This window comes from Dermochelys coriacea, chromosome 2, assembly GCF_009764565.3.
Source record: "Dermochelys coriacea isolate rDerCor1 chromosome 2, rDerCor1.pri.v4, whole genome shotgun sequence".
In the NCBI taxonomy this organism is placed as follows: domain Eukaryota; kingdom Metazoa; phylum Chordata; order Testudines; family Dermochelyidae; genus Dermochelys; species Dermochelys coriacea.
Window position 1 is genome coordinate 67,096,695 of NC_050069.1, and position 20,927 is coordinate 67,117,621.

Below are 20,927 nucleotides of genomic sequence, written 5' to 3' on the forward strand. Positions count from 1 at the left end.
AAACCAGAGCAAAGCCAGCCCATTCACCTCTATTTTTGTGTTTCAAGGATAATAAACTGACTTGATGACTACAATGGTTAGGACTGTGTGAAATGACCAGTTGGCTTTGGAAATGCACACCTACGAAACCTGAGACTTTTTAACAAGCATTCATTATAAGTGGCAGTTCCCACAGGCAAAGGCAGTCTTCCTTTTATGTTAAAACTATCAAAATCAAAATGCTACCGTCAACTTGCAAAATTTTTCATTAATACATGATTTTGCAACTGGTTTGCTATTGATAAAAAAGAAGATGCCATACATCCTTATTCAGTCTCTCGTATAAGAAAAGAGCATAACAACTACTATGCTTTATGAAACTAAACATGTCTACATTATGAGACTGTGCAGCATATATATGTTTATACACAGAGACACACTGCTGGTTTTAACAGAGGCAATTCCATTGAGGTCAGTGGTATTGCACACAATCACAATAGCAGTTAACTTAGTTATTGTTTCATGACAAGAAATATTTTAGTAAGTCAGGGCCCTCCCACTCAACTAGCTCTGGCCCAGGGCCCTATGATGGATATCAAAGGTCTGACACCCAGGAGCACCTTAAGGCTGCCTTCCCTGAGCCATGTCCTACCACCCCGCTATTGTTGAAAGTTCGCAGTCTATGGCAAGAAGGTGTGAAAGGGGTCAATTCACTGCTGGGCTCATGCTTGGTGTGCAGCTCTCTTTCTCTCTCTCGGGGTGGCAACTACCTCCTCCTGTGACTTGGCCCTAAAGCCGGGTCAGTGCCAAGTCTCTCCCCTGTAAGGATAGTTCATAAACAACTAAGGGGAATTAACACAAACAGAGTTCATATGCGAGAGAGAGAAGAAAATGCCTTTCTCTCAGGGGTAGCTAAAGCAGGGTACGTGGCATCTCAGGGTAATCCACTGGTGGGCGGTGAGACATTTTGTTTCCATTGACCTTCCTCAGGCATGGCCCCCTGCAGCTCCCAATGGCCATGGTTCACCATTCCCGGCCACTGGTATCTGCAGGAGACCATGGGCCGCAGGGATGTGCTTGCCGCCAATTCCCACAGTTCCCATGGACCGGAACAGCAAACTGCAGCCACTGGGAGCTGTGGGGGGCCATGCCTGTGGATGGTCAATGGAAACAAAATGTCTCGCGGCCCGACAGCAGATTACACTGACGGGCCGCATGCCAAAGATTGCTGACCCCTGAGCTAAAGCTTCAGGGAGGGACCTTAGGACAGTTATTGGGAGAAATCCTGCTTTGCTTCAGCCTTTTCCCCAGGAGCTATGAGTTACAGGTCTGCTCTCTTCCTTGATCTGCCATCAAGTGAGCTGTTCTGCTCCTTTTTAACTCCTCCAGTAAGTGCATCTCTTGCAGGTGTGGTATGGTGGGGCTGGCTGAGCTCCTTAAGCTCTAGTTGTCCAGTGTGGGGTTTGTATATCCATCACAGTCCCTATATGCATTACCTTGCACTTTGCACTATTAAATTTCATGCCATTTCTATTACTCCAGTTTTTAAGGTTCTCCAGATTTTCTTGTATGATATTCCGGTCCTCCTCCATATTGACAATACCTCCACAAATTTTATTAGCACACTCCCACTTTGTGTGCCAAGGTCATTAATGAAAATATTAAATAAGATTGGTCCCAAGAATGAGGAACTCCCTGAGGAACTCCACTAGTAACCTCCCTCCAGCCTGACAGTTCACCTTTCAGTACGACTTACTGTAGTCTCCCCTTTAATCAGTTCCTTATCCACCTTTCAATTCTCATTTTAAATTCCCATCTTCTCCAATTTCATTAAAATTTTCCCATGTGGAACTGTATCAAATGCCTTACTGAAATCCAGGTATATTAGATCTACTGCATTTTCTTTGGCTAACAAATCAGTTATCTTGTCACAGAAAGAGATCAGGTTGGTCTGGCACAACCTACCTTTTGTAAAACCATGTTGTATTTTATCCCAGTTACAGTTTACCTCTATTGTCCTTAACTACTTTCTCTTTCAAAATTTGTTCAAAGATCTTGCATACAATTGAGGTCAAACTAACAGGTCTGTAGTTTTCCGGGTCACTTTTCCCCCTTTCTTAAATATAGGAACTATATTAGCAATTCCCCAGTCATAGGATATAACACCCAAGTATACAGATTCATTAAAAATCCTTGCTATTGGGCTTGCAATTTAATGTGCCACTTTCTCTAACATTCTTGGAAGGAGATTATCCAGGCCCCCCAATTTAGTCCCATAAAGTCTGTTCAAGTTGGATTTCCACCTTTGATGTGGTAATTTCTACTTCCATATCCTCATTTTTATTAGCCATCCTGCCACTACCCCAACCTCCTCATTACCCTCATTAAAAACTGAGCAAGGTACTTCTATAGATGTTGGGCAATGTCTAGATTATCTTTACTCTCCACGCCATCCTCAAGTATTTAGCAGTCCAACTTCTTTTCTTGTTTTCTTTTTATTTATATGACTATAGAACCTTTTTCTATTTGTTTTATTTTCCTGTGCAAGATCCAATTTGCTTAGCTTTTGGCAGTTCTCACTTTTCCCTTACACTTTCTGACATCCAATAAGTAGCTTTCCTTGCTGATCTATCCCATCTTCCATGGTTTTGCTTTCTATTAATCACCTGTTCGAGATGCTTGCTCATCCAGTTTGGTCTGCAACCCTTCCATATAATTTTTTCCCCTTGTTTCAGATGCAGGCATCAGATAGTTTCTGCAATTTTGACTTAAAGTAACTACAAGCCTCCTCCACCTTCAGATCCCTGAGTTCTTCAGTCCAGTCCACTTCCCTAACTAATTCCCTTAATTTTTTAAAGTTTGCCCTTTTGAAATCCAGGGCCCTATTTGCAGATCTATTTTTATTTACCCTTCCATTTAGTTTAAACTGAATTAGCTCATGATCACTTGAACCAAGGTTGTCCTCAACAACCAATTCTTCTATGAGATCCTTACTACTCACCAATTTAAATGGCATTATCTCTGGTTGGTTTGGTGATTATTTGGTGAAGAAATCTACCAGCTATTACATCCAGGAAAATTTGGGCCCTACCATTATTCGTAGCACTTGTCCTCCAATCTATATCTGGGAAGTTAAAGTCTTCCATAATCACACAATTCCCAGTAGTATTTATTTCATTAAAAATATTAAAGAGCTCTCTATTCATATGCAAATCTGATCCTGGTGTCTGTAGCATACGCCAAGCACTATCCCAGTGAAGCCTCTGTTAGTTTTCTTCCCCAAAGTGATTTTGACCCAAACAGATTCTCTTTTATACATTCCCTCACTTCTAATTTCTTTACAATCTACCTCATAATTAAATATATGATTCTACTGCACCACATTTACTTCAGTCTTTCCTGAACAGCATGTATTCTTCGATAGCCATACTCCAGTCACTACTACTATTCCACCATGTTTCATGCAGCGGCAGTCAAAAAAGCTAACGGGATGTTAGGAATCATTAAAAAAGGGATTGAGAATAAGAAGGAGAATATTTTATTGACCTTATATAAATCTATGGTATGCCCACATCTTGAATATTGTGTACATATGTGGTCCCCTCATCTCAAAAAAGATATACAGGCATTAGAAAAGGTTCAGAAAAGGGCAACTAAAATAATTAGGTGTTTGGAACTGGTCCCATATGAAGAGAGATTAAAGAGGCTAGGACTTTTCATCTTGGAAAAGAGATTATGGGGGGATATGATAGAGGTATATAAAATCATGAGTGGTGTGGAGAAAGTGAATAAGGAAAAGTTATTTACTTGTTCCCATAATATAAGAACTAGGGGCCACCAAGTGAAATTAATGGGCCGCAGGTTTAAAACAAATAAAAGGAAGTTCTTCTTCACTCAGTGCACAGTCAACCTGTGAAACTCCTTGACTCAGGAGGTTGTGAAGTCTAGGACTATAACAGGGTTTAAAAGAGAAATAGATAAATTCATGGAGATTAAGTCCATTAATGGCTATTAGCCAGGATGGGTAAGAAATGGTGTCCCTAGCCTCTGTTTGTCAGAGGGTGAAGATGGATGGCAGGAGAGAGATCACTTGATCATTACCTGTTAGGTTCACTCCCTCTGGGGCACCTGGCATTGGCCACTGTCGGTAGACAGGATACTGGGCTGGATGGACCTTTGGTCTGACCCAGTGTGGCCATTCTTATGTTCTTATTACCCTATGTATCTGGTTTTACTTCCTTCACCAGTAGTTCTAGTTCCTCTATTTTGTTACCAAGGCTCCCTGCATTGGTGTACAGACATCTTATCTGTTTTTGTGTGGCTTTGTCCAAATTCCTCACTTGATTAAGTTCAGTCATTCCACTGCCAGCATCACCAACCTGACTGTTAGTGTCATTAGTATTGGCACTATCTATCTTTCCTCTGTTGCTCCTTTCTCCATGAACTTCATCAGAAGCAGGAACTAATTCACTGGTATTTGAGCAGCAAAACAATGTTTAAAATACCAGTGACTATTTTTCTTTTATAATGTGCACTTTTTGGTACAATAGAAAGTAAGTCACTTGTACACACAGATCAGACAAAGTCTTGTGTAATATATGGAAATAGCCTAATGGGACTTCATCCCCCTGCTGACCCACAGAAATACAGCAGACAGTATATTTATCTGGCCATAGAGAACATTGATTTTAAGTGTTTGGTACATAACTTTACTTACCATTCAAATCAGAAAACATTCCTTACTTTATATGGATTCATCTGTCTAAATTTATAATGAGAATGTACAAATATTGATCCATGGCTAAAATAGCAATAGTTTAAAATTGCTGAGACAGTTGGTTTTGATGGAGCAACACTGAAATGACACAACTGGCTAATAGTCCTCCTGCCATCATTTCATCGTTGGGAAAGTGAGCTAAATTTAGGAAATAAGCTGAATACAAGGTTCTCCACGCTTGTCAAAATATGATGGCAATTAAACTGGCATCTATCCTGCACCTCATTTTTTTAAAGGAATATATTTTTCAAGGCTTTGACAGTCAAAAACTATTTAGATTATTTATGACATTTCCAACTTTTTTATTGCATCGCATTTCACATAATATAATTTGTCACTATTTCTTTATTAATCTTGTTTTATATTCATAGCTGTCCCACAACACTATATTTTCCTCTTTGTCAGCTCAGAACTTCATTATGAAGGATGTGGTTTTATCGTTTCCTAGTGATGCAAATGTCTGCTGTGAATAAGTGTCATTATGCAGAAACAGGAACTTAGTTTTCCTCCATTAAGCAGCCAGGCTAATGACTCAACAAGTTTATAGCCCACCACAAAATTTGATAGCTGAATGTGAGTTAAAACAAATGATAGTCACACATGTATATGAAAACTGAAGATTCTCTTTTGGGATGAATGTTGCACTTCCCCCATTTAAAGTCCAGGTTCCCATTTTAAGCTGGAAGCAGAGTCTCCAGTATAATTTAACAACTGCTCTTGCTCTGGCCAATGCAAGTACTGCATCACACTATCAGCCCAAGGAAAAAGACCTCAGCTTTACGGGCATCTCAGCCAAAGCCCACTGAAGCCAATGCAAAGATTCACCTTTCTTTCAATGGGCTTTAAATCAGGCCCTATTTTCACCATCTCAGGTTATGTCAGAAAAAAAGCTCTTCATTACAAACATTGCACACAATAGAAATGTATAAAAATGATACATTGGACTTTGCCTGCAATGAAACCTCTCCCCCTGGGCATAATACCCCCTCAGCCATTTGAGGGATAACCATGTACACACAATATATGCAGAAACATTGCCAACCTCTTCCTACTCTTTTCTTCATATGGCCAGTCTTCAGCAGTCATAGATCAGGGATGGAAAGGACCTATTAGGCTGTCTAATTTCATCCCTGTGCCAGTGAAAATTGGTCCCTAAAGTATATTTCCAATTGTTTTGCCCAGTATTGTTTTGTGTGGGTCAAGACTTGAGACTCCAACCATTTCCCCTATTTCTCACTGTCAGGATGCTTTAATACTGTTTAGCAAAATACAATTTATTTTATTTTAATTTCTTTATTACCTTTATTCCTCAGCAGGTGTAAACTGTTGTAACTCCACTGATTTCAATGGAGCTATGACAATTTATACCAGCTGAGAATCTACCCCCTAGTTTTCCCCTTTATACTATGCTAAAGGATTCCCTTCCTCTTTGACATTATTACAGTATTAGTCATAGAGTCCCCACTTAGTCAAGCTATTGTATAATTTAATGATTCTTTCAAATTCATCTCTGTGATACTGCATAGCTTGTCACATCAATCATTTGAGCTCATAATTCATTTATTAATCCATGCATTATGTGGAGATTAAGATCAGATCTATGCACAGGACAAAACATCTCCATACAGGTGGTAAAATTACTGTAGGGATGATAAAGGATGATTTTATCTACAGCTGTGAAAAAAAAGATCTAGCTTTCAGTAAAACTTCTGAAACTTATTCATTTTTTGTGTTTATAAAAAAGTTTTTAAAAATGCTTAGTTCCAGTATTAAAATGTTGAGGAAGTAAAAAGAGGGAAACTCATCTTCTCATATGAATGGTTACAAAGCAAAAGCTAGTAATTTAGTGCAGCTCTATACTGCCAGCAGAAATCCCTGGTCACAATCTGATATGATCTCACATTTACTGGTTTCAGAGTAGCAGCCGTGTTAGTCTGTATTCACAAAAAGAAAAGGAGTACGTGTTACTGGGTTACCTTTGTACAGATAATGTATGTATAACTCTCATAACTGCTCCTGAGTGGACATTTGGAAAGTAGCACGTAAAATCACTAGCACACATAGTACTCCTATCCAAAACATCCCATCCTCATAGATAACTTCTTTCTTTCTTTCTTTCTTTCTTTCTTTGCAATTAAATCTCACTATGGACGTTACACTTCCACGGGGCTTTCCAAGTCATTGACCCTAGGCAAAATTAAGAAGGCCTCTGGGGCCTCTCCAAGGTTTAAGATGATCATCTGGTTTTGATCCCAGTGAGCCTGAGAAGGCTTCTTAGCATCCTTCAGGAGCTTTAGGAAGCTTGTTCTTCCTCCACAACCCTTAAGGAACTTGTCAGCCTCCCTTGCAAGTCTTTGGCAGAAAAAAACTCATCATCCATTGACCAAACTTCTTGTTGGTCAGATTACATTTTAAGGTCTATCTTAACAAATAAAAAGGGACACAGACTTCATTATTTTAAATGAAGCCTTAGGTCTCTGATAAATTAAGCTCACTGGAATTGATGATCCATAGCAATGCAGTAAAAAATAAATAAGAAATTAGACTACAATCAACTAAAATTTGGTGCTGTGTGCCAGTTTTCAACAAGGGGAGTCCAGTAAATTAAAGGTTGTTAGTTTTTCTCTTCCCTCCTTCCCCTTATTCGTCTCTAAAGATGGCAAAAAATGTAAGAAAACTTCTGAATTTTGGGTGAGCTTTTCTACTTAAGGTACCATAATTCAGGAACGCCTTGTCCAATTCACTTAACTTTTGGCAGAACAATTCTATATCAGCCCCAGGCCTAATCTATCACTTGTGAAATCTATATAATTTTATTTTGTGGATTTTGGAAATTGGCAAAAACCAAGTTTACAGCTGTCAACACTCCATAATAGAACTAAAGGGATATAGATGAGGATTATGAGAAAGCACTACTTACTGTTGGGTAAGGTACAGCTTGAGGTAATGCTGACTGTAGTAAGAATGGTGAACATGGTGCTTCACTGCTAATGATACATTAAAGTTAGATACAGCAAAGTTGGCTGTTCAGGCTGATGGGCCAGCAACCACAATGTGTCCCACATATGTTATGAGATATTGAGTAGCTGACAGTGACGGGCTGGGTCACAGAAACCCCCTTGGGAACTGCCACCTGATGTGCTGAGACTACCTCTAAACCCATATTCCATGGCAGCTTGGGACTTCAGTACCTTGCGTGTTAGCCTGCTGCAAACACAGACCCAGCTCTGAGCCACGTCCCCCACAAGCTGCAGGCTTAACTGAAAACAGCTTAAGAAGTGCTCTTGTCTCCAACACCGAGATACCCAGCTCCCAAAGGGATCCAAACCCCAAATAAATCCATTTTACTCTGTATAAAGCGTATACAGGGTAAACTCATAAATTGTTCGCCCTCTATAACACTGATAGAGAGATATGCACAGCTGTTTGCTCCCCCAGGAATTAATTACTTGCACTGGATTAATAAGTAAAAAGTGATTTTATTAAATATAAAAAGTAGGATTTAAGTGGTTCCAAGTAATAACAGACAGAACAAAGTAAATTACCAAGCAAAATAAAACAAAACCACACAAGTCTAAGCCTAATACAGTAAAAAACTAAATGCAGGTAAATCTCACCCTCAGAAATGTTCCAATAAGCTTCTTTGACAGACTAGACTCCTTCCTAGTCTGTGTCCAGCAATCACTCACACCCCCATAGTTAGTGGCCTTTGTTCTTGTTTCTTTCAGATATCTCTTTGGGGTGGAGAGGCTATCTCTTGAGCCAGCTGAAGAAAAAATGGAGGGGTTTCCCAGGGCCTTATATAGTCTTTCTCTTGGGGGTGGAAACACCTTGTGTTCTGTGCAGAAACACAGCTACAAGATGGAGTTTTGGAGTCACATGGGCAAGTCACATGTCCATGCATAACTCAGTTCTTTACAGGCTGATGCCATTGTTTACATGTTAGTTTGAATGTTCCCAGGAAAACTCAGATGTGGATTGGCATCTCTCAAGGTCCATTGTTAGCTCAGTACTCCCAATTACTTGAATAACCCCTTCACACGATGTTGACCAAATCTGCTTTATGTGCTTCCTACAGCAAACACTTTAAATACAAGCATAGAGCCAACACTCATGACTTCAGATATAAAAATGATACATGCATACGAATAGGATGAATACTTTCAGTAGAACATAACCTTTGCAAAAATATGTTACGTGGCATATCTAGCATAAAACATATTCCAGTTATGTCATATTTATATTCATAAGCATATTTCTATAAAGTATTATGGGGTGCAACGTCACAGACAGTTTCATGGGAACCATCAGAAGCAAATTTTAGTAGATGGCTGGCCCTCACTTTCCCTAAGATCAGCTCTACCACATAGTCTGGTAAACTGTATGCCAGGATGGCAAAAATGTCTAGAGATTAAGAAAATGCTATTTCTATATCTAGAAATATGAAAATTGCAATTGATTGGATTTAAGCCACTGTTCCCTGGCTAAGCCTCTTGGGCATGCTCCACTTTAACCCTACTGAACAGTTCTCAGTTCAATGATGGCATAGAGACAAGATCACATTTCTCTTAGCACCATACAGATTTCTCCACACCATCTGGAAGCTTCTCTTTAGCTCTCTCCACTGTCTTCAGCAGCACCCAACAGCTTGCTGTATTGGAATTCAAATTAGTTAACATTACACAGAGTTAAACAATGTGTGATTAGCAATTATCTGTTTCACCGAGGAGTGGCTTTAGATACAATTTCAAATTATTGCTACAGTGTCCTCTTGTGAGCAATTCATCACTTGATTGTGATCCACACTGCTGGTTATTTTTGTGACAAAATAAATATATTGCCCAACTAGTATGTGTAATGTTAGGTTTTATAGACAAAGAAAAAAAACATGTACTTGTTCACAAGCTGACTTTTCTACATATTAGCAGTCACAAAAATGAGGTTTGTGGCCTCAGGCACTGAATTCAATCACTTCATCTCTCCAAGTAGCAGCCCTGTTTTAGCTTCCCCACGGGCATACACTCACAAAGCAATCATTTTGAATTTTAAATCCAAAAGTGAATGTTTAGCTATGTTCCTCTCTCAATAAACAACAGCATCAAAAATTTAGGAAAAAATCAGAGTTATTGAAAATCACAAACCAGATGTTGGTGGCTGGAGAGCTCAGGAGACTGGGATAAAAAGTCTAACACCTGTTCAAATCCATCCCAGATCAGACTGGCCAAATTTGTTACCATCTGCTGATAGATGCTACAGGTCCTTTGTGAAATGAGTTCGTTCTCTCCGTCTAGTATACAGAAGTCCAAATCACAAAACATGCTACCATAATTAGACCTACTTCTTAGCTTCAGCAGAGATACTGGATGTACTTGACCTGGAGACCAAACTACCTTCTTTCCCCTAGAGGGGATCCCTCCAGGTCAGGTTTGAGATATATATATATATATATTAGTGCAATTCTTGCATTGTTGATCCCATGAGGTACTTATTTTGTGGAGAGAGAATTTCAGTCTTCTTTTCATAAGAGATTAACTAACTATTCCTGAGAATGTAATTCACTTTGAAAAAAGAGTCAGATATATTAGTTCATATCACATAGTGTTTTCATCTGGGCATGATATTAAATTGATGTTAAAGGAAATAGTTATGTTTCTCTCAAACAGAAAGGCAGGGACAATTAGAGGCAATGCAAAACAAAATGAAGCCCACTTTTGGACTGATTTATCATAGCATTATTCCAGTTTTATGATAGTTTAACTTATTTGTTTTCTAGTTTATTCTAGTTTAAAGGAAGTATATTGGTGAGGTGGGAATGGGTGTAAGATATGTCCTTGCTGTGTAAATGCAGTGTAATTAAATAATAAATAAAATAAATAATAATAATAATTTTACACTTTTGTAGCACCTTCCAATCATTACTTAATTTAGCCTCACAAATTCATCTGTGCTACATAAGTATTATTTCCCTTTTATAGACAAAGAAATCAAGGCACAAAACAAATAAGTGAATGTATCCAGTTCACAAAGGAAGTCTGTGAAACATCATCCATGAGTAAACTGTTGTCAGTACAGCCCCTCGTGGCCAAGTGTCCATCACATTAAAAATGTCCACCAACACAATTAGATGACCATGTTGATAATCTTTGCAAGGAGGCTAACAATTTATTTAGCATGGACATTGAACTGCTAGTGAAGATCTACTGACACTGATCAAGTCAAAAGATTTATAATTCAAAGTTTAATAATTCAAAGGACCTAATTCACCACTACATTACTCCAGCTTTACATTGCTGTAATGTCATTGGGTTCATATGAGATCACAAAAGAATCATAGTGTAATCTACAAAAAGAAAAGGAGTACTTGTGGCATCTTAGAGACTAACAAATTTATCTGAGCATAAGCTTTCGTGAGCTAAAGCTCACTTCATCAGATGCATGCAGTGGAAAATACAATAAGGGGATTTTATATACACAGAGAACATGAAACAATGGGTGTTACCATACACACTGTAACAAGAGTGATCAGGTACGGTGAGGTATTACCAGAAGGAGAGGAAAAAAACCTTTTGTAGTGATAATCAAGGTGGGCCACTTCCAGCAGTTGACAAGAACGTGTGAGGAACAGTAGGAGGGAAAAATAAACATGGGGAAATAGTTTTACTTTGTGTAATGACACATCCACTCCCAGTCTTTATTCAAGCCTAAGTTAAAGGTGTCCAGTTTGCAAATTAATTCCAATTCAGCAGTCTCTCATTGGAGTCTGTTTTTGAAGCTTTTTGTTGAAGAATTGCCACTTTTCGGTCGGTAATCGAGTGACCAAAGAGATTGAAGTGTTCTCCGATTGGTTTTTGAATGTTATAATTCCTGACGTCTGATTTGTGTCCATTCATTCTTTTACGTAGAGACTGTCCAATTTGGCCAATGTACATGGCAGAGGGGCATTGCTGGCACAGGATGGCATATATCACATTGGTAGATGTGCAGGTAAACAAGCCTCTTATAGTGTGGCTGATGTGATTAGGCCCTATGATGGTGTCCCTTGAATAGATATGTGGACACAGTTGGCAACAGGCTTTGTTTCAATTATAGGTTCCAGGGTTAATGTTTTTGTTGTATTTCCTGGCTATTCTTCCATACAATTTAGACACCAAGGGGCCTGATTTATGAGGTACTGATTGTCTACAGTCCACACTGGCTTTAAATGTAGGTATTCAGCATTCTGTATTTCAAAGATGGCTTCATGCAAATACCCAGCTTGCACATGGAAATATTTAACAAATAACACATCTAGCTTCTTATTTATGCATAAAAACCAAGCTGCATGGACAAGTGTGGTATTTGTGCACATACAAGTTCATGCTCACATCTTTGGAAATCAGTCACCGGGAGACTGCTTTTCTCTTTCAATAAACCTTCAAACAGATTGCTGTTCTTAAGGCTGCCATCTATTATATGGATAGCCAGAAAAACATTTTATCATTGACAAAACTAAAAAAATGTGATTATGTTCATGATCTTTATGCTTTAATTACATTGCATGATAGTATTTGCTATCTAAATCTTATGCAAGCTGTTACCAGTTTAATGACTGTTTCCTTCTGTTCATAAATTTCAAGGTCAGCCCAAGGTCAAGCTGCATTTTCCTAGAGAGGCAGGTTATAAACTTCACTAAAGTATCTCCTCATGTGATAACTCTGGTCATATTGCTGATTTTTCTGAAGAAATACAGGGTTTTCCTAGCATACAGTACAGTGATCACTGTTAAAAGGATATGACCGTTTTTATCTATATTAAGCAGTGGAATCAGATCCTGACTCACTTAAGAACATAAGAATGGTCAGACCAATGGCCCATATAGCCCAGTATCCCATCTTCTGTCAGTGGCCAGTGTCAGATGCTTCAGAGGGAATGAACAGAACAGGGCAATTTCAAGTGATCCATCCGCTGTTGCTAAGTCCCAGCTTCGGGCAGCAAGAGGTTTTGGACACCCAGAGAATGGGTAGCATCTCTGACCATCTTGGCTAATAGCCATAGATGAACCTATTCTCCATGAACTTATCTTATTCTTTTTTGAATTGAGCTATACTTTTTGCCTTCACCACATCCCCAGCAAGTTCCATAGGTTGATTGTGTAATGTGAATAAGTATTTCCTTTTGTTCGTTTTAAACTTGCTATTAATTTTGTCAGATGACTCCTGGTTTGTGTGTTATGCAAAGGGGTAAAGAACACTTCTCTATTCACTTTCTCCACACCAGTCATGATTTTAGAGGTTCTATGGTATTCCCCCTGCCCCCCCCACACCTTAACGGTCTCTTTTCTAAATTGAATAGTCCCAGGTTTTTTAATCTCTCCTCATCTGGAAGCTGATCTATACTCATTTTTATTGTCCTTCTCGGCCCTTTTTCCAATTCGAATATAGCTTTTTTGAGATAGGGTGACCAGAACTGCATGCCGTATTCAAGGTGTGGGAATACCATGGATTTATAGAGTGGCATTATGATATTTTCTGTTTTATGACCTATCCCTTTTTTAATGGTTCCTAACATTCTGTTAGAGTTTTTGACTGTCATTCTGCATTGACAGGATTCAGAGTAGCAGCTGTGTTAGTCTGTATTCGCAAAAAGAAAAGGAGTACTTGTGGCACCTTAGAGACTAATAAATTTATTTGAGCATAAGCTTTCATGAGCTACACGAAAGCTTATGCTCAAATAAATTTGTTAGTCTCTAAGGTGCCACAAGTACTCATTTTCATTCTGCATTGAGCAGATGTTTTCAGAGAACTATCTACCACAACTCCAAGATTTCTTTCTTGAGTGGTTACAGCTAATTTAGACCCCATCATTTTGTATTGGTATATTTTTTTCCAATGTGCATTAATTTGTATTTATCAGTATCAATCTGCCATTTTGTTGCCCAGTCACCGAGTTTAGTGAGATCCCTTTGTAATGCTTTGAAATTAGCTTTCGACTTAACTATCTTGAGTAATTTTGTATCATCTACATGCCTATGCAAGTGTTAATGTGACACAAAAGCACAGAACCTTTCATATTTTTGTTTCTCTTGCTATGTTTTGTTTTCAGAGAAATATCAGTTGTTCCTGTCAGTAAATATTAGCAGCCAATTAAATCCCATTAATGTAGCACATGTGCATGTGTGTTGAACTTCAAGTGGCACATGGCTGAGTTTCTGTTCACTACCTGTTTTTCAGTGGTATAGAAAATAGCTATAAACATACACTCTTGGCCAAAATTATCCAGAGAAGAATTTCTAAAAGTGAAAATGTTGGTTGAGCTATTTTGAAATTAGAAGTGAACAAAATACAGTAGAACCTCAGAGTTACAAACACCAGAGTTACAAACTGACCAGTCAACCACACACCTCATTTGGAACCAGACGTATGCAATCAAGCAGCAGCAGAGCCAAAAAGAAAAAAACCAACAACTCACAAATACAGTACAGTACTGTGTTAAATGTAAAGTACTAAAAAATAAAGGGAAAGCAGTATTTTCCTTCTGCATAGTAGTTTCAAAGCTGTATTAAGTCAATATTCAGTTGTAAATTTTTGAAAGAACAACCATAGTATTTTGTTCAGAGTTACGGACATTTCAGAGTTACAAACAACCTCCATTCTTGAGGTGTTCCTAAATTTGAGGTTCTACTATAATAGTAGTTTTAAAGTGTGTGTGTGTACGTGCTTCTCTGATCCAAGACCACATATACTCAGTAAACTCAGTTTTCACAGGCCATTAGTTTATCATGCAGATTAGCATCGTTTGGTATTTAATTAGGAGAAAATAAAAAATTGCCATGGGCCAAATGCTCCCCTTCCCTTCCACAGGACAGTGGGGAGCCAAGAGAGAGAGTGGGTCTAAGAGCCATCAAAGAGAGAGGAGGCTGAGCCAGTTCAGCCAATTCATTCCATTCCCAAGCCCACAGAAGCCCTTCCACACTGCCACTATTGGGTTGGAACTCCACTGTTACTCAGAAGACATGGTGAGCCAAAGAAAGAGCTGCTTTACAATTAATGCAATTCTGGTAAAGGGGAGCTAAACTCTGTGACAAATTGCTACAGATCCAATGCTGATCCAACCAGTACTAATTTCCTCACCTTGTCATTGTCTCCTTTGAATGGGGTAGGAATGCATAGCTGCAGGGGTCATCAATGGCAGCATAGTTCCTGAGATAGCCATTCTGCCCAAGGTAAGGAAAACTCAGAGAGCAGCATGGACAGGCAGATCCTCTTTGTGGATGCCCTGCCCAATACACAGGGGTTTGTGGGACAGCCCGATTTGCCTACAGATTTTCAGTCTGCACAGGGTTTAAGGATCTCACTCCTCCCCTCCTCTTCTCTACCTCTTGCAAGACTGCAAACCCTGAAGGGAGCATGAGCCAGGAATTCAGTGAAGTGCTCCTTGTGGAATGGTGGGACTTCTTCTTCCCTTCAGGCTTTCCAGTGAAGTGAAGTATTCAGGGCCAAGATACTTAGTTTAGAAAATGGTTACCTCAAGTGTTCAATACATATTCTTCATACTTTCTTAAGGCATTTTGGGCTCCTGTTTTAATGTTCTCTCCCCACCAGAAATGTTGACTCAGCTGACCATAGTACCAAGAAAGAGCCAACAGAGTTTACTGAGTCAATAGCACACATATTGAGAACTATCTAAGTAGTGTTCACACAGCAAATAATCCCACATTATGAGCTGGGGCCTGGTCAATTGCCCGTGTGTTGTGGAGAGTTCCAATAGGCCTTGACACAGTAGGCTGTACACACTAGAGCAACAGCAACTGTGCTTGTGTCACTATGCACACTTACTAGTAAGGAGTCAAGTGTCAGAGATCTGAAGTCCTGAGTGCAACAGAGTAGTTGGGCTGAGCTGTTATGTCATAGCCACCTCTTTTCTTAATCCATGTGAAAAAGCAATTTCAATAAATAATAGTTTGTGAAACAAAAGAAAAAACAGTGTTCAGATTAATAAACAGCATTTATGCCATCATCATCCCTATAATGGCTCCCCAGGTGGGAAGTATATATGTTCTAGCAGTAGAAAGCAGCCACAATCCACCTTGCTCTGGAGGAGGGAAAGGCGCATTTGCAGTCTAAAATGGTAATGGTGACAGGGCTGGTCAGAAAAGGGACCAAAGCACTCAGGAGATGAGCTAGATCAGAGCTTCCTCCAACAGAAACTCCAGACTGGCAGCACACTCAGATAAAATCCACTCTCACAGAACCATACAGCAGGTGTTTATTTAAATAACTGTATAAATGTTCTAACCCTGATGTGCACTGCAGGATCTCTTTGAATTTTTTCACTCTGTATGGAATATACCCTTGTGATTAAATAAGACACAAGAGCTCTGTGTCTAACAGCATCTAAGAAATGGTTGAGTCAGGTTAGGAGTGGGTCCTTTAGGATGTTTCAATGACAAGGACTTGCACTGCCTGGAGCAGAAAGTCTCTTGGTAATAGCAGCCTAAATTGTAGCTTCTCTCACCACAACGAAGTGAAGTTTACAAGATCATATTAGACATTTGTTTAAAAGAAATAACATTTTAATCTCAAATGGATTGTCAAATTGTGTTCTCTGAAACACTGTAAACATAACCCAAGGGGGAAAAATAATGATGATTTTAAATGTATGGGCTTTAAAATACATTATTTGAATTATTGACGAGATCTGCAGTCAAAGTAACCTGACCTGGAAATCATTAAGCACAGGAGTAGTCAAAGTGCAACCTGTGGCCCAGTTGTAGCCCATGGATACTTGCTATTGGGTTAGCAGCCTCCTTATATCCAAAAGTTAATCACCGGAAAAAAGTATGTTTCCATTCAATGTTCTTGAAGACACAGACATATGTACCTCTCAACTTTGATAATAAAGAACCAAATATCTTCAAAAAAACTTATAAAGACTTGAAGTTGCCATTTTGAAAAAAAGCACCAAACGCTATACTTATGTATATATTACAGGCCCACTCCATTCATTTTAAATATCAGTTCTTAGACTGGAGGAAGCTTTATACTTATCTTGGTTTTTGATTGTAAGGGAAGCCTTCAAATGAAATTAAGTAGTTTTTAAAAGAGATGATGAGACTGGAAATACCAGATCCACCCACTTCCATATAGGTTTTCCAATAAGTTTCCATAGAGATGTATCAAATGCCTCAATAAGAACTATTGTTATTTAGTCTTGATAATATCCTCAATTAATCCACTAATGCAATGTTGATTTCTACTAATAACAGAAACATCATCTTCTAAATAGTACACTTTAATTTCTTCCATCCTACAAATGCAAACATTTTAACTGGCAAGCACAGAAAAAGAGCATCTCAGACAATCAATTTGACAACTCAGCCTATTGAATCCCAACCTAGATAAGTAATTTATGGTCATACACAGGGCCAGATTTAGGGGCAGGTGATCCAGGCAACTGCCTGGGGTGCCACACTTGGGTGTCGCCAGGCTCAGGGTGCTGTTTTTGTTGTTAGCAACAAAAGGGAGAATAGAATGCTTGCAGCAACATGTTTCAGGTATTCCGTATGTGGATTCATTTTTCACTAACCTAGAATGTTCTGGACCTTTGAAGAATCTCATGGAACCTTCCTGACTTTCTGAGAACATTTTCCTTGAACCTCCTAGAATGTTGTCACCATGCTCTCAGGTGTATATTAGGGGTAGGGCATCGCCAGACAGTCAGTGAAATATAAGAATGAAATGAAGTGGCAGCCCAGATGTGATATTGTGAACCTTGTTTTATTGTGTAATTGTGAAAGTGTTCTTGTGTTTTAAGACTTGAAGAGTGTAAGTAGAAACTAATAAAGGACATTTTTTTTTAAAAAATTGCTTATATATGGCATGAATAAATACAGATTCATACATCCTAGAATGCAAATTTATCATCTTATATGACAGGGATAAATCATGCTTGCAACTCATGCATTAAATGTGTGAAATGAGCTACAAATGCAATAAAAATAAGGTATTCAAAAGTTGAACAAATGAAGGGTGGGGGCACTGAAGATGCTCCTCATGCAGGGCACCATTTGGTTGAGGACCAGCCTTGGTCATACAAGCAGATTGCAGAGAATTAAGGGGGAGGGGAAAGTTTTTCCCAATAACTTGGAATTGTTAAAATTGTAATGAAAGTACTATAAACTACATATAACAGGTGACTATGAGATACAGCTTTGTTCTCCCTGTAGAAGTAGTCGGCAGTACAGACTGAGCCTGCATAACTCAATTAAGCACCACCTCTTATACTTCCCCCTTCAATGTACCAGTATTGACAAATGTTGACTCTCATCTGTTTAACATGATATGTTCTGCTGTTGCTGTAATTTTATCATTGTTTTTTTAATTTCTGTTATTAGAGAGACTGTGCCCAATTCCACACCTTGATACGCAGACTTCAGTTTTGGTTATATCTTGAGCTTTAGGCACTACTGCATACAAATAAATAAATAAATAATGTGCTACATTGAAATCAGTTACCATTTGATTGCAGGTCAGCTGGGTGGCGGGGCACTACGTAAGCAATGGAACAAATTCTGGTGTAAATGAGAGCAGAATTTGGTTCACTGTATTCTCTTTTGATGTGTAGAAACTGCCTTACATCCACACTTATTCTGCAAAGACTCTTGTGACCACTCCAGCAATGCCAAGATCCAGAGTGGACAATAAAACATTTTCCTCTCATAGAAAAATAGTTTTTATGACATGTGGGCTTGGGATTCTGTTGAGGAGAGTAGTAAAAGAGGGGCAAGGGCTTAGAGTATATCAAGAGAAGACATTTTGGGCCAATTTTTAATACCTACCCTCCCATTTTTTACCCACAGTTTGTAGGTGCAACTACTGTTCCTTGATCCCTTCTGGCTTTATAATGTATGAGACACGATCAGCATTAGGAAATTTCAGTAATTGCTGTCCCTTACATATTAAATATCTACCTAATTGTTTGTGTGTGTGTATATGTGTGTGTGTATATGTGTGTCTGTACTTATACATAGCTGGGCATGCAATAATAGGCCCATAAAATTATACTCACGAAAAAGTAAGCCAGACTGAGATTTGTCTGAACATCAGGCCCCTTAATTACCATTGCTTGCTTAGTTTATACATGGTTAGAGGTGTTTATAACTAGGGGAGTTTTCTGCACTCAGTGCTAAGTTAAATAGGTGCAAAAATGAATAGTTACACAGCTTTTGGTGTATTGTTATATCAACAACAAACAAGACCTTAATCCAAAGTGTTTACTTGGTTCACCCAATATACTAGTACATTGTAGTTAAAAAAAAAAAGTAAACTTCCCTATCCTTCTTTGAGCTGGTGTCTGTGGCCTGGAACTGTTCTCACTACTAAGCTCAGACTGGCTCTATCAATGTGACACCATCACATTCTTGATAATGTCAAGATCTGTTGTTGCCAGACTTTCATGGAAGAGTTGACAGTTTTTCTTTGCAGATGCCTTAATCTTGTGTGGCATATGTGAATCAAATTGCTGGTACTAGTGCCGTGCTACTAGATTTTCCATGTAATGCTAGATTTTACAACTTGATGTTTCATTGACAGTAACTCAGAAAAGCAGATTTTTCTTTCCACTTATTTATTTTCACAATCACAAAAGCTTCTGAAAAATATTTAAATTACTTGTTTCCAATACAGATTTAATTTAGGTTAATACAAAAGTACCACACTGTAACTGAATATTGAGATATAATTAAAAACATCCAGCATTTACTGAGGTTTACCATCTGGAAGACGGATACCTATTTATTAATTAATTGCCAAAATGTTACTCTGCTTTTCTACTTTGCAGTTCCTGGTGCCTATAAAAGCCTGCTGCAGTCAGGCAGCTGAAAATAAAGATGAACCCAAGCCACAAAATTTATATCTGGATCAAGATTCAGATTTAAAATCATTCCAGATGTTTTGGGGTGTTCCCATACTGGGGTTTGTTTCAGCCCATTAAAGAGTGGGTTCAACTTTGAAATTCTAATCCAGTTTCAAAAGCCAAAACCTTGCCTATCCCTTTTGTGGGTATTTTTTTCCTGGGCTTTTGGCAGGGTTCAGATCCAGTTAAAAGTTCCCAATAGCTATTGTATGAACTGTGCATATAAAAATATCTTATATCGACAACGAGATAAGCTGAAAGGTGCACAACTTCCACAGACACTGGGAGTCAAAGTCCCTTTTAAAACTGGGATATGAAATTGTCCTTTTAAATCTAAAGTAAATATTAATTTACTGCCTGAATGGTATGTATTTTAAGGAATTAAAGAGGGTTTTGAAAATTAGCTGTCCTTGCTCTGATCTTTTGTATGAATAGCACTATATCCATAACACTCTACTCTCCATTGGGCCTTCACAATCAGTATCAGCAAAGGCAGCCACAGGGATATGTTTCTTTACGTTTATAGGAGGAGCTGTGCTGGCTAAAGCAATAGGCATCACTACAGCGAAGCAGTAAGACAGAGTAGCTTTAGGGATAATATTGTTTTTCAGATTTTACTACAAGTTCCATGTACTGAGAAAATGACCCTTTCTGTAATTCTTTACCATAGTCACATAGCATGGATTGGTAAGGTATTTAAATAGTATCTGCTGCCTAAAGCAATCTATACTGTTAGAGGGAGTTTTGAAACTGTAGTTGTCTATTTGCTAATGAAGGAAAACAACCTACCCAGAAAAATGTTCTATTTTTGCCTTCAAGGACACTACTATTCATATGGAATGAAAAGTGTGCAGCCCAAGCTTCTTCACAAATTAGGGACCACACTGTTGTAACTCAGTCAATTAGAAATTCTGCTTCTTAATGAAATAAATGTTTTGTGCTAGTAAATAGCCTTTCCCAGGAAACTGGAAGAAATGTCAACATCATAAAGGCTAGAAGGGCTGTAAACAGAAAGAAACTCAGGGTCACAACTGCTTCTATGGAAGAAAAGTAAAAACAAGTTATTAACCCCAACTTAAATTTTAAACAAATCGGATTCAGTGTCACTTCTCCTATCCTGTAACCTAACCAAGAGAAAATACAGTTCTTGGGTATCAAGGTGCCAGGCAATGTGCTATCAATGTTTAATAAAGGACTTCCACAAAAATGTGCCTTTAACCTATAATAAACCCAATTTCTGGGAGGGTGTGGGCTCTGGACAAGGGCAGGAGGGCATGAA

At 38.6% G+C, this 20,927-nt stretch overlaps 1 long non-coding RNA gene across 1 annotated transcript; it reads right to left on the reverse strand.

The window, feature by feature from the left end:
• Positions 1–4,203: 4,203 nt before the first annotated feature.
• LOC122458455 lies at positions 4,204–15,201 on the reverse strand. Its single transcript, XR_006278508.1, has 3 exons — positions 15,187–15,201; positions 12,987–12,990; positions 4,204–4,286 (listed from the first exon to the last, which is right to left on the reverse strand). It is a non-coding gene; the product is annotated as an uncharacterized LOC122458455 (long non-coding RNA).
• Positions 15,202–20,927: the final 5,726 nt, after the last annotated feature.